Consider the following 10,898-nt stretch of genomic DNA (forward strand, 5'->3'; position numbering starts at 1 on the left):
TGCTGCGGGGGGCGAGCCCGGCGGGGGAGGCGGGGGCTCAGGGGAGGCGAGCGGACCCTGCGGGGTGGGGGGGTGGGGGTGTCTCCTGCCCGCCGGCCGCCTCGGGGGGCGGCACGGGGGACTCCAGCCGCCCGCGAGCCGGGTGCGGGAGCCCCGGAGGGTCCGGGGGCTGAGGGGGGGAGGCGGGGAAGCAGGAGGCCGCCCCCCGGGCGCCGGCGCCTCCCCAGCTCGCCAGACCCCCGAGCCTGCCGCGGCCCCCGCTCGCCCCGCGCCGCTGCCCCCGCTGCAGCATCTCCCCCGCAGCCGGGCCCCAGCCCCAGGTGCCCCCGGCGCTGCCGTGGCGGCGGCCAGCCGGCCCCCCGCTGCCGCTCGGGAAGGGCCTGCGGCAGGAGCGGCTCCGGGCGGGGCCGAGCGGCGCCGGTCACGGCCCCCTGCGCTTCTGTCCCTCTGCCGGGGGCCGCGCCGCCTCGGGCTGGCGGGGGTTGTCCCTGCCCGGCCTCGCCCCCCGCGGCGCGGGTGCGGGAGGGGAGCGGGGGCACGGCCCGGTGTGGGCAGGAGCCGGGCCGGCCGGGGCGAGGCGAAGGAGAAGGAACCCGAGGGCAGGCGGGCAGCAGCTGCCTCCTGCTGCGGGCACAGAGGGCCTGGCCCTGCGGTGGGGGGGGACCAGCCCCGCAGCAGCCGGGTGCCAGCGTGCACAGCGGGGTCCGTGTGTCACCCGCGGGGTCCGTGTGTCACCCACAGCCTGGGGCGGCCCCCGGTGCGCGAGGGAGCGACGCGCCGTGTCCGGGAGGCCGCGTCTTGCGAGGAAGAGCTGTGAGACACCCGGGGGTTACCGGGGGTGGGGGAGCCGAGCGGCCGGCGTTCTGCGGGAGGGAGGGAGGGAGGGAGGGGAGAGGGGGAAAGGCGCGTCTGAACTGGCACATTTTCGCAGCGGTACCAAAGCGAGAGCTGTGGTGAGTCCTGGTCCGTGGGACCCTGTCTCCCCTCTTGTGTGCCCCAGGCGCCCCCTGCCCCTCCTCTGCCCCCCCCTCCCCTTCCCTGTGCCGCTGTGATTTTGTGTGGGGGTGACCCGGGCTGGATCGAAGCTGCTCTTACCGGTCCCCCTCCTCTGCTGGACAGGGGGGACAGAATATAACAAAAAGCTCACGAGTGGGCACAAGGATGGGGAGGTCACTCCGCCATTACCTCCGTGGGCGAAACAGACTGAACCTGGGGAAATCAGCGCGATTGATTAGCAGTCAAGTCAGAGCAGGAGAACGTGCCGGAAAAGCAAATCTTCAGAACACCTTCCCTCCAGCCCCCATTTCTACGGGGCTTAACTTTACTGCCGATTTCCCTGTCTCCTCCCCGCAGGGGGATGGGGAACGGCAGCTGCGGTCAGTTGATCACACAGTTGTTTCTTCTTCTTTCTCCTCCTTTTCCTCCTCCTCCCCAAACCTTGCCATACAAACCCATCGTGTTTTGATTCCCTGTAGCTCTCCATCCTATTCTTCTGTCCTGCTCCCTCTTCCCTTCTGTCTTTCTCTCTCATTCTGCTGCTCCCTTCTCTTTTACTCTCTCTGCTTGTGTCCCACTCCCTCTCATTCTCCCCTTTTCTTCATCCTCTGCCTCTGTCCTGCAGCCCAGGGCTGGTTTTCCCTTTACATCTCTGTCCTCATCTGTATCCCCGTCTCTTTTTAGGTTTTCTTCTTCTCTTCCCCCGCCCCGCCCCCCCCCCCCCCCCCCCCCCCCCCCCCCGCCTTTCCCTAACGCCTCTGGTCTGTTCCCTGACGTTCTTTTCCTCCTTGCACCTGTACGTGCCACTCGGGGTCCAGGGAGTTGTCTGGCGGCGGGGAGCACCTCAGGAAAGTCTGTGTCCAAAGAGGCACTTACTACTGTGGAATTCCTGACTCCCCCCAGGCATGGAAATCTCCCAAGCCAACACCACAACTGACCTTTTCTTGGTGTTTTTTAAAGGTGATGCCATGAAAGGATGGGGTAAGAAAACCTGATGCCCTAAGCGTGTCATTTCCAGAGAAACATGTTGCTTATACGCCTTCATCTGGGAGGAGGACAGGTGAGTACATTGTGTTGACTTGTTTCAGCACAGCTGTGCTTTTATTAAGAGGAATGACCTTCTTTTTCTTGTTAAGAGTTAGGGGTTGCTTTTTCTGAGAATTCTGCCCGTCTGTTCAACAATCGCTGATGTGTTGCGTGCTTTTCCCTCGAGGAAAAGGACCCTGTCTCAGTCTTATTTATTCACCATTGCTCGCTCTGTTGTAGAAAAAATTTCTCACCATAAGGCTCCAGTGCTTCCAAACGGCAGGTTGGTGGTCTGCATAATGTATCTGTAGTCCCGTCTCAAGGAATGCGTTAACGGTGTTACGAATTATAAATTTGTAAAAAATTAAAAAGTAAAAAATTAAAAGCTTCCTGCCGTAGGAAGACAGTGTGTTGGGTTTGAAACCTTTGGGTAGGACAGAAGGAGGTTGCCACCCTGGGTCAGTGGTGAGTGCTGGCATGTATCGTCTGATCTAGAGCTGATGTCTGTCACCACTTTAGCTCTAGAATTACTCTGAGACGCAGGGAACTCCAGTTCCCTTCAGCTGCAGCCTTGGAGCTTTTCCAAGCAATGGGATGAAATTCCTGTCACAAGCTGTAACCCAGCTTAAGGAGAAGGGGGCACAGTTTGAGTTTTCTTCCACGTAGGCATCTGGGAGGTACAGTTCTGAGCTTGATACTGCTACTAGGAGATGCTTTCAAGTGAACTGAGTGTGGCTCTGGCGACCCAAAGCTGGACAGGGTTGGCAAATGGTGATGTAGAGTTTTGGTGGTAAACTTGACCAGCCTGTCTTAACGAGCAGGCATGTTCTTTGTTTGCAAGCACTGTTTAGTCCCGCCTAGGCATCCCGCAAGTTTGAAGGGCCGTGGTCACATCATCCCTTGGTCACACACAATGAACAGTTGCCTGTGCTTTTTAAGGAGCATGCTTGGTTATATTTTCTCTGTTTGGCTTTGCATTTGGGAAATAATGTAACAGTTACAGCTCAACTGAAGGAGCACGATACCTGACGTGGCAGAGAAGGAGGTGTGTTTTACTAATTTTTTGGTGTGCATCAGTTTGACCCCAAAATGACATTGTGTCAAAGCTTGTGGCCAGGTTCCGCTGTAGATGTTGACTTGGGGTATGAGTGGCTCCAGGTGTGCTTTAGGAGAGCTCTGTTGGTGTAGATGTGCTGAGCAATTGCTCTGCTGTGTGTGCAGCTGTTCTGGTTTGGCTTGCAGGTGTGAGCATGCAAAAGAAAACTCGCAAGTGTGGTCAGCCTTGCTGTAAAGTCAGAACGGTTTCTACTGCTGAGAGCCTCCTGAACATTTCAGGCTGGCCAAGCGTTGTGCCCCGGTGTTTCTGAAAGTCCACAGCTCTGCAGTTCTCTGGGAGGGTGATGCCAAAACGGCACAGAGTAACTGCTCAGAGATGAATTTTGTCTTTAAGCAGCAAAGGTATTTATTTCGTGCAATGCTGGGGAGCTAGCCAGTTCGCACCAGACAAACTAGCCCCAAAGTTTTCAGTGAAAAGTCAGGTAATTTATACAGTTTTCACGAGAGGTTACAACATCTTTACATACATATTCATTTGATTTTGACATCTAATCATCATATTCATAATAGATGGGGTTTAGGCGGAGCTTGAAGTGGAGTCTTCTAGAATTGTCTTTTGGGGAGACTTTTGGGTGGTCGTTCCGTTCTTTGGCTGGAGCTTGCAAAGCCTCCTGACTCATGGCCTTCTCATCTCCTTCAAATGCCCACCTTATCTTTATTTATGACTGCTAGATTGCTCAGAGTACATTTCTCCTGTCTCTTACTTCAGTAGCATCAGCAGAACAGAACAGGCCGTGCCGTCTCTGTTATATCTCAACATAAACAGAGCATCCCCCAGAGCATGGTACCAAACTCATCCCGAATAATCTTTCAAGACCTTGCTCTGTTTCATTCCCCCTTTTTCTTAGGACTTGGGAAGTCTTTTGTCAAGTTCTGAAGACAAAGGGTTTTGGTAGACATGCATCATTGATCACATTATTTGTGTTCTTCTGACTATGATACTTAGTTTATACCACAGACAGACGTTTAAGAGAGATAACAGGATCATTCCTTCCAACATGACTTGACATGGGATGTATTAAATAGTAGAATACTTGTGTTGCTTTGGGGGAATGGCCTGCAAAGGTGTCCCACCAGTGATGTTCTCCAACTTGTTCTGCATCGGCTAAAGATGGATTTTATATTTTCAGAGTCACGTTTCTCCTGTTGAAGCATGTGTTGGGCCGTTCTGTTTATTTCTTGGACCAGTCTTTCTATGTTGGGGTGTCTAAGCATTGCTTTGAAGAGGCTAATGTTCATGCCTATTTTTAATTTAGGTATATCATGATACAGGGTATAATCAGTTCCAATTAACTGTCTGGTAGTTACAGGAACAACATAACCAAAGTCACAGCCTACAATTCTAGTAAAATTATACATACAAAATTTAGTACCATTTGCCATTTCATGACAATTATCAATACTCTTGTTACCAGAAGAAGTTGTAACACATGTGCATCCATTTCCTACATAAAATATTTGTGGCTGGGCTTTAATATGTGGAAACATTTCAAAAGCACGCATAGCCTTTTTGATATCTAAACACAGATCTTCATTCTCTTATTACTGCGTTTTCACAGATGTATCCCAGTTGTTCCCTGGGGAACATGTTCATTCCATGTTCATTGACTGCCACTTGCCTTTGGTCTGACCATAACTTGCCCAAACATTATGGCCTAGGGGTCTGACAGTGACTTTCTGGTGTATGGCTCCTAGTGTCGCAACGGGAAAGATTGCCTGTTCTTTTGCTGCACTAATTGGGAGCACATATGCTTCAGTTTGCTCCTGTTGTGGGTTGTAGGTGAAGTTTACTAGTTGTCACCAAGCCTGGTGATGTTTTTCAAACTGAGTGGTGAGGCTGATTTTGCCTATTATTTCCCTTATTTCTTGAGATAGTATTCCTGATGTTCCTTCCTGTTGCGATGGAGGGAAGACACAGTCACTCAATATGAGTGATCAGCAGACTTCGTTTATTGTGCCTTACAGTCACCTTTTATGCCTTCTTATAATTAGCTCATACATATTACAAAAGTTAAGCTCATTATTGGTTAGTTGCCTAAATACCAAGCCCGCCCCTTGTTTCTCTTCTGTAGTTTTCTGTTCCCACCTGCAACATTCTTTTCCCACCAAAATCTTCCTGTTACTGTGTAACAAGGACAGCCAAAGACAGTGTATTTTGCTTTACTTCAGATAAGCTGAGAGCGATGCGCATTTTTGTTCAGCCAGCTGGACTATGTCTATGTGACCCTTTTCAGCTAGCCAGTTATCCACAATTCCCCCGTTTTTATTTTGGGCGACATAGGCTTGGTTGACCATTTTCAATAACAGCATTTTAACACAGGAAAATACACAGCCAACTTATAAAATCTCAGTTCAGAAGTATAATTCCTGAAATACTTGAAAAATAAAGTTAGCTTGAAGCTTTAATTTAGATGCTCTTTCTGTTCCAGTGATATAAAAAGTTTAAAAAATTCAAAGGTAATTTTAAAGTTCTGAACATGGACTAATGCAAGCTCAAAACCCAAAAAGAAACCAAACTGATGTTTGACTAGGAATATTTGCAAATATTTTAGTGGAAAATCCCTGACCATTAACAATTGTCTGTCCAAATAACAACTGCCCTTATGCAACCAACCAATCCATACATTTTCTGAAGAATTCCTCATTGATATCAAAGAATTAACAAAGGGAAAAAATTAGTTCTAAGCTATATACATTCATAAGTGGATTTTTCAATAGTTACATACAGATTTACACACTATGCCATAATGGCTTGTAGGTGATACACACAAGAAGAGTACGTTGCTTATCTGTCTGAATGTCTATGCTAAATTTGACAACTATGCCACAAGCCAAGCCTACATGGGTGCTGTGTTATGCACGTTCCTTAACAAACAGAAGTATAATAGGTAAATTCCCAAGATCTAGTCCCCAACCTAATTATATTATTTTGTAGCAAATTAAGGAAAATAACACAAATGTGCGTAACTACATGTGCACACACCTTTTAGTTCAGAACCAATCTGTGATATAAGGCCTTAGCCTTATGGCATCATTGAATCTTAATGAGTACAGTAATTAAAAATGCAGTCTTACTGTAAGTGTGATTTATGCTGACATTCCCTCAGATGCTACACGTGAGTATTTCTCACTCAACTGCCTCAAGTTAAAATAGTAGTATTTGTTAATATGTATTAAAAAATCATTAATTATCTACAATAGCAGTTGACTTCCATAACACTATGTAAGCAAAAGAGGCTTAAGATGGGTTTTTTGAATACTGACAATTTATTTTAGACTGTCTAAACTCAGGTCTTGAAAGATTTCACTCTGCCAGACATAGAAACACTGTTGCACTCCAGTTGTGATATCCCTTTTCCCAAGTTGTCACATGCACATCTTGCTCAAGCAACATTATTGTCAAAGTTTCTCTCTGCTACATAAAAGCATATTGCACTTGTGGATATAAAAGACAGCACCCTTACTTAGATTATTACCTTACTACCTCATAACTCTTAGTATCTCTGATTTCATCACTTCAAAAATTCACCAGAAGCAGATAAAACCACAGCATCAGACTAAACTACACCTTAACTGCTGATTCAAATAAAGGCATTCTCTTCAGATATGCCTAATGCTTACAAATAATTTTGGCTGGTTTTGATCAAAAAACTATTATTACAATAATGATCAAAAATAATAATCCTGTTTGCAAAATGCCTTTAAGCCAGCCTCCTAGTCCCAGCCAATTTCCACATTCAGAATACAGCATAAATACAGAATACAGAATAAATTATCTCCATCAAGGCAAAAAGGCTTCTCTTTAAGCACAGAGATGTTTGCTAGTTCAAGGCAGAAACCCATTTCTTGTAGGGGACACCTTCCCTTAACATTCCTGCGGCTACAGATTGTATCCACTGCTGAGTATTGGATAGCAAGTGCAACCTTTTTTGCTAATGCCCCCAGTCTGATGAGATTACTGCTGGAACCCCAAATCACGGTACTATTTCTTATAATAGTGCTTTGGTTACTGCTTTGGCTTTATTGGTTCAGCAAGGGTGTGTTTCTGGCCACCCTAAAAAGGCATCCGTCATGACCAGCAGGTATCAAGACCCCCCTTTTCTTGGGAGTTCTGAGAAATCAGTTTGTCACGGTTGCCCTGGATAATTTTCTTCTCCAATTGTCCCCATTTGATTCATGTTCTCCCTACAATTTTGTCAGTCTAAATATTTATACTATGAGTCAGTGCCCCAATGGGTCTTGTGACGTTCTTCCTTCCTGGGTGACCCTCTTACAACAGCGGGGGCCATTCCTCACATCAAGGTCTGGCATGGCACATGTTCCCACCACTCGGCACCTACTGGCTTGCAGCCAACAGCAGAATTCAAGATTCTTCTTGGTGGCAAACACAGAGGCCAACCCAGTCTTGCCCTTGACTACGGTAGGAGGCACTTGACCAACCTTATTCCTTGTACTTTGTTGTCAATGCAGAGTTTCATCTGCGCATCCCATAACAAGTCGCTGCCATGGCAAAACACACAGATTTACATTGGTAGTAGAACCACTACACAGTGCGTTTTATTTCAGTTTTTGTGCCAATATCCCCCACAGCCCTGCTGACCAAGGGATACTGTTTTACCCGAACTGGGCAGGCCCCCCTTTTCATTTCTGCTGTAACAGGTAAAGCATTTTTCGCCTTGCCTGGAGTTTACTCCCGGATATACCTGGTTAAAGATTTTGGTGAAATGGCATTCTGATTTTTTTTTCTTAATTTGTACTTCAGAGGTTTCACAATGCTTTTTCCTGGCGGCCAGTAGCTCCCACAACTGTAATAAATTCTTTTCTCACTGAAGTTTAACACCAAATAAGTTGGTTTTGTATTCACTAAAAATCCCACCTCCTTTTTCTCTAGTCCCCAGCTTTAATTTAACCAGTGGATCCGCTAGGGTGGATTCCCCAGGCCTCTCAGTCTGGTTCTGATGCAGTCACCGGAACCCCCTGATGGTTCTTCAGCTTTGGGCAATCTGGCTGCCCGTGCCCACTTCCCTACGATGTGCCCACTGATCTGGGCCCGCAGGGCAGGGTTCGCTCTTTCACCTCTGCCAGGCATCCCTCCTCTGCCTCTGCCTCGTCTTCTCACCTTAGTCCCTCTGCCAGTTTTCACTTTTCCCGAAGCCGCCGCCGTAGCTGTGACTACAGCACGACTCAGCTTTTCTTCTCTGACCTGCTGTGCTTGTGCCGTGCTGCTTCTGTCAGCTTCTCTACGTGGCGATTACCCAGTAACAGTCAACCCTTTTTCTACTCCTGTTGGGTCATCCTGATAGTCTTTCACAACCGACTTCCAAGCATCTAAATCTCCCATCACAGATTCGCCTTTATTCCCGCCCGCCCCCCGCCCCCACTGCGTGCCCTGAAGGGGCCAGTTCCCGGTCCTGTCGTGCTGCAAATGCTGCGGCCCTTGCGGTGACATTGTCAGGTCCTTCAGCTCTGGTGTCAGCAACAGCGACCCCCGCCTCCTCGCACTGGAAGGATTCCGGGCAGGAGATGCTCCCTGCTCTGCAGCAGGCACAAGTGCCTGCCTCTGCAACAGCACCTCTGCTTTGACCCTTTCGAACCCTGAACGCAGATCTGCTCTGTGCTGCTTTAAGTCTGTGTCCTTACCTGTGGTGCCTTTGCCAGCAACCAGCAACCAGCCTGCCACGCGTCCAGCCTGGCTCAGCCGCACCTCCCAGCGGGTGTGGGGCTTTGTACAAACTCACCCCAAGACTTTAACCCTTCCCTGGGGTCCTTGACTCCCCCCGCCTCAGGTCCTACATTAGTGCAAGTTTTTATCTCCCAATACGCTTCACCCCAGGAGGAGCCACAGCCTGAGGCTCTGTCTTTACAAAACACAGCGATCCTATATTACACAAAAAACTTCAACAAGAGCATCTTTCTAGTTTAGGTCTCAGTTTTTCCTTGTCCTTTTCTAGAGCCAAAGTCAAAGGATCAGGTGGTGCTATATTAATCCCACGCTCCTTCTGCCACACTCTGTATGGCTTCTCAATGTGAAAAACAAATCTGCATGTGTCGTCCCATTTCCCTTGTCATCTTAAAAATAGCATTAACTGTAGCGAGGTGTTACAGTTTCCTGATCTTCTAAGATACATAAAGGCCACCATTGGTTATAATATTTTATCAATGTTTGCTTGACGTGTGGAATCAGACTCCACAATCTTTATCAGATTGTAAAGTAGGTATGTTTATTCAGCGCTGGGCAGCACCAGGGGTAGTCCCACCAAAGCCGTGTGCGCCAGGGGCAACAACTTGTCTCAATTTATATAATCAAATGTTGCATATACATAAGATTTCCAAATATACCTATACATATTCATAACCTAGCCCTGCTTCATATTAAAATTAGTTCCAAGAAGTCATTTCCATATGTCCCTCCCAACTGCGTTTGCGTAGTGCCTCTTGCTGGTCATGGGGGTCATGGGGATGAAGGCTTGGTAGTCTTTCTCACTCTGAACCTTCTCTCTTTGCCAGACTCAGTTGCTCCTTGGTCTTTGTCCAGACTATAGAGTTGGTTTTAGCTAGTTCTCATCACAAACTGTCCTTCAGGAGGAGCTGTAGACTCCTTGCTTCAGTTAATTTACACAATAGTTAGTAAAACAAAGCATTATTTATCAACAACAATCTAGGTAATCGTTAAGCAATTAGACCTACTAAAACTTCTTTAACCCTTTCCCTCACACTCCCACCCTGCGGTCCTCCTGTATTCTTCCAGTGAGCCAAAATACAACCCAAAGGGCTCATGTTCACTCTTTCCCCACTCTGTTGACCTCCCATTTCACCTTTATGCAATACAGTAAATAATACAAATTATCACAAGTTGCAGGTTTCAGCACTCGCTTTGTAGCTGAGCTACGTCTCAGTTGCACAAAACACTCGCACAAAAGGGCCCGTTACACACTCACTCTGCTACTCAGATAGATAGCAACAATACCATTTTATGATGGACATTCCGACCTCAAACACCGTTATGCCACCCCAGAACGTCAAATATCAACAAGAGGTCTCAACTAATACACGGTACCGAATTTTACAACAGATGACAAAATGGCCAAAAGACATTCTTGAAGAGAACCCAAATTGGCCAAAACACACCACTTGGGAGAAAACCTGTTACCCCTCGAGAGGCCCCTTCCCGCTACCGCAGCGAGGAGAGCACCCGAATTCCCACCCCCAGCCTTTCCAGGGGCAAGCACCAGCGCTCTTTACCTCACGTAGGACGTCTCCTCACAACTTACAGGTATCCCCAACCCAACTGCAACATACCTGGTCCACCGACGATGGTCCCTGTCTGTCCTCGCAGTCATCTAGGTGAGTAGGGGAGTCCTCCTGAGAAACCCTGGGGGCACCCAGAGGAGTCCTGTCCTCAGCAGGTCCTACAGCCGGACAGAGAGGGTCTCACCTGGGTCACCAAACTGACATGTGGAATCGAACTGTACAACTCGAGGGCAGTTACAAAGAGGTATGTTTATTGCAGCGTTGGGTGCAAGGGGGATCGCTACTCCTAACTTGCACGCTGTTTCAACAAGCCGACAGATATTTATTATACAAAGTCATGCAAATACGTAAGGTTTCCAAAAATTCATTATCATAACCTCCTCCCTCTGGCGCCTCTTCAGGATGTACTTTTCATCTTATTGGGCAGTTACCTAAATTTCCTGCTTACCTTTGCATACATTAGCAGTCTGTTGTTTAGTTTCTGTTACCTACTAGAGTTCTTTACACTT

The 10,898-nt window shown here is 48.0% G+C and overlaps 1 long non-coding RNA gene and 1 other non-coding gene across 2 annotated transcripts; both read left to right on the forward strand.

Annotated features, from left to right (window-relative positions):
• The first annotated feature begins 228 nt into the window (after positions 1-228).
• LOC129784989 (uncharacterized) lies at positions 229-10,612 on the forward strand. Its single transcript, XR_008748386.1, has 3 exons — positions 229-813; positions 1,957-2,056; positions 10,412-10,612. It is a non-coding gene; the product is annotated as an uncharacterized LOC129784989 (long non-coding RNA).
• On the forward strand, positions 2,480-2,564 carry LOC129785104 (small nucleolar RNA SNORD45). The gene has a single exon (XR_008748649.1). It is a non-coding gene; the product is annotated as a small nucleolar RNA SNORD45 (small nucleolar RNA).
• Positions 10,613-10,898: the final 286 nt, after the last annotated feature.

Source organism: Falco peregrinus, chromosome 8 (assembly GCF_023634155.1).
Source record: "Falco peregrinus isolate bFalPer1 chromosome 8, bFalPer1.pri, whole genome shotgun sequence".
NCBI classification, from domain to species: domain Eukaryota; kingdom Metazoa; phylum Chordata; class Aves; order Falconiformes; family Falconidae; genus Falco; species Falco peregrinus.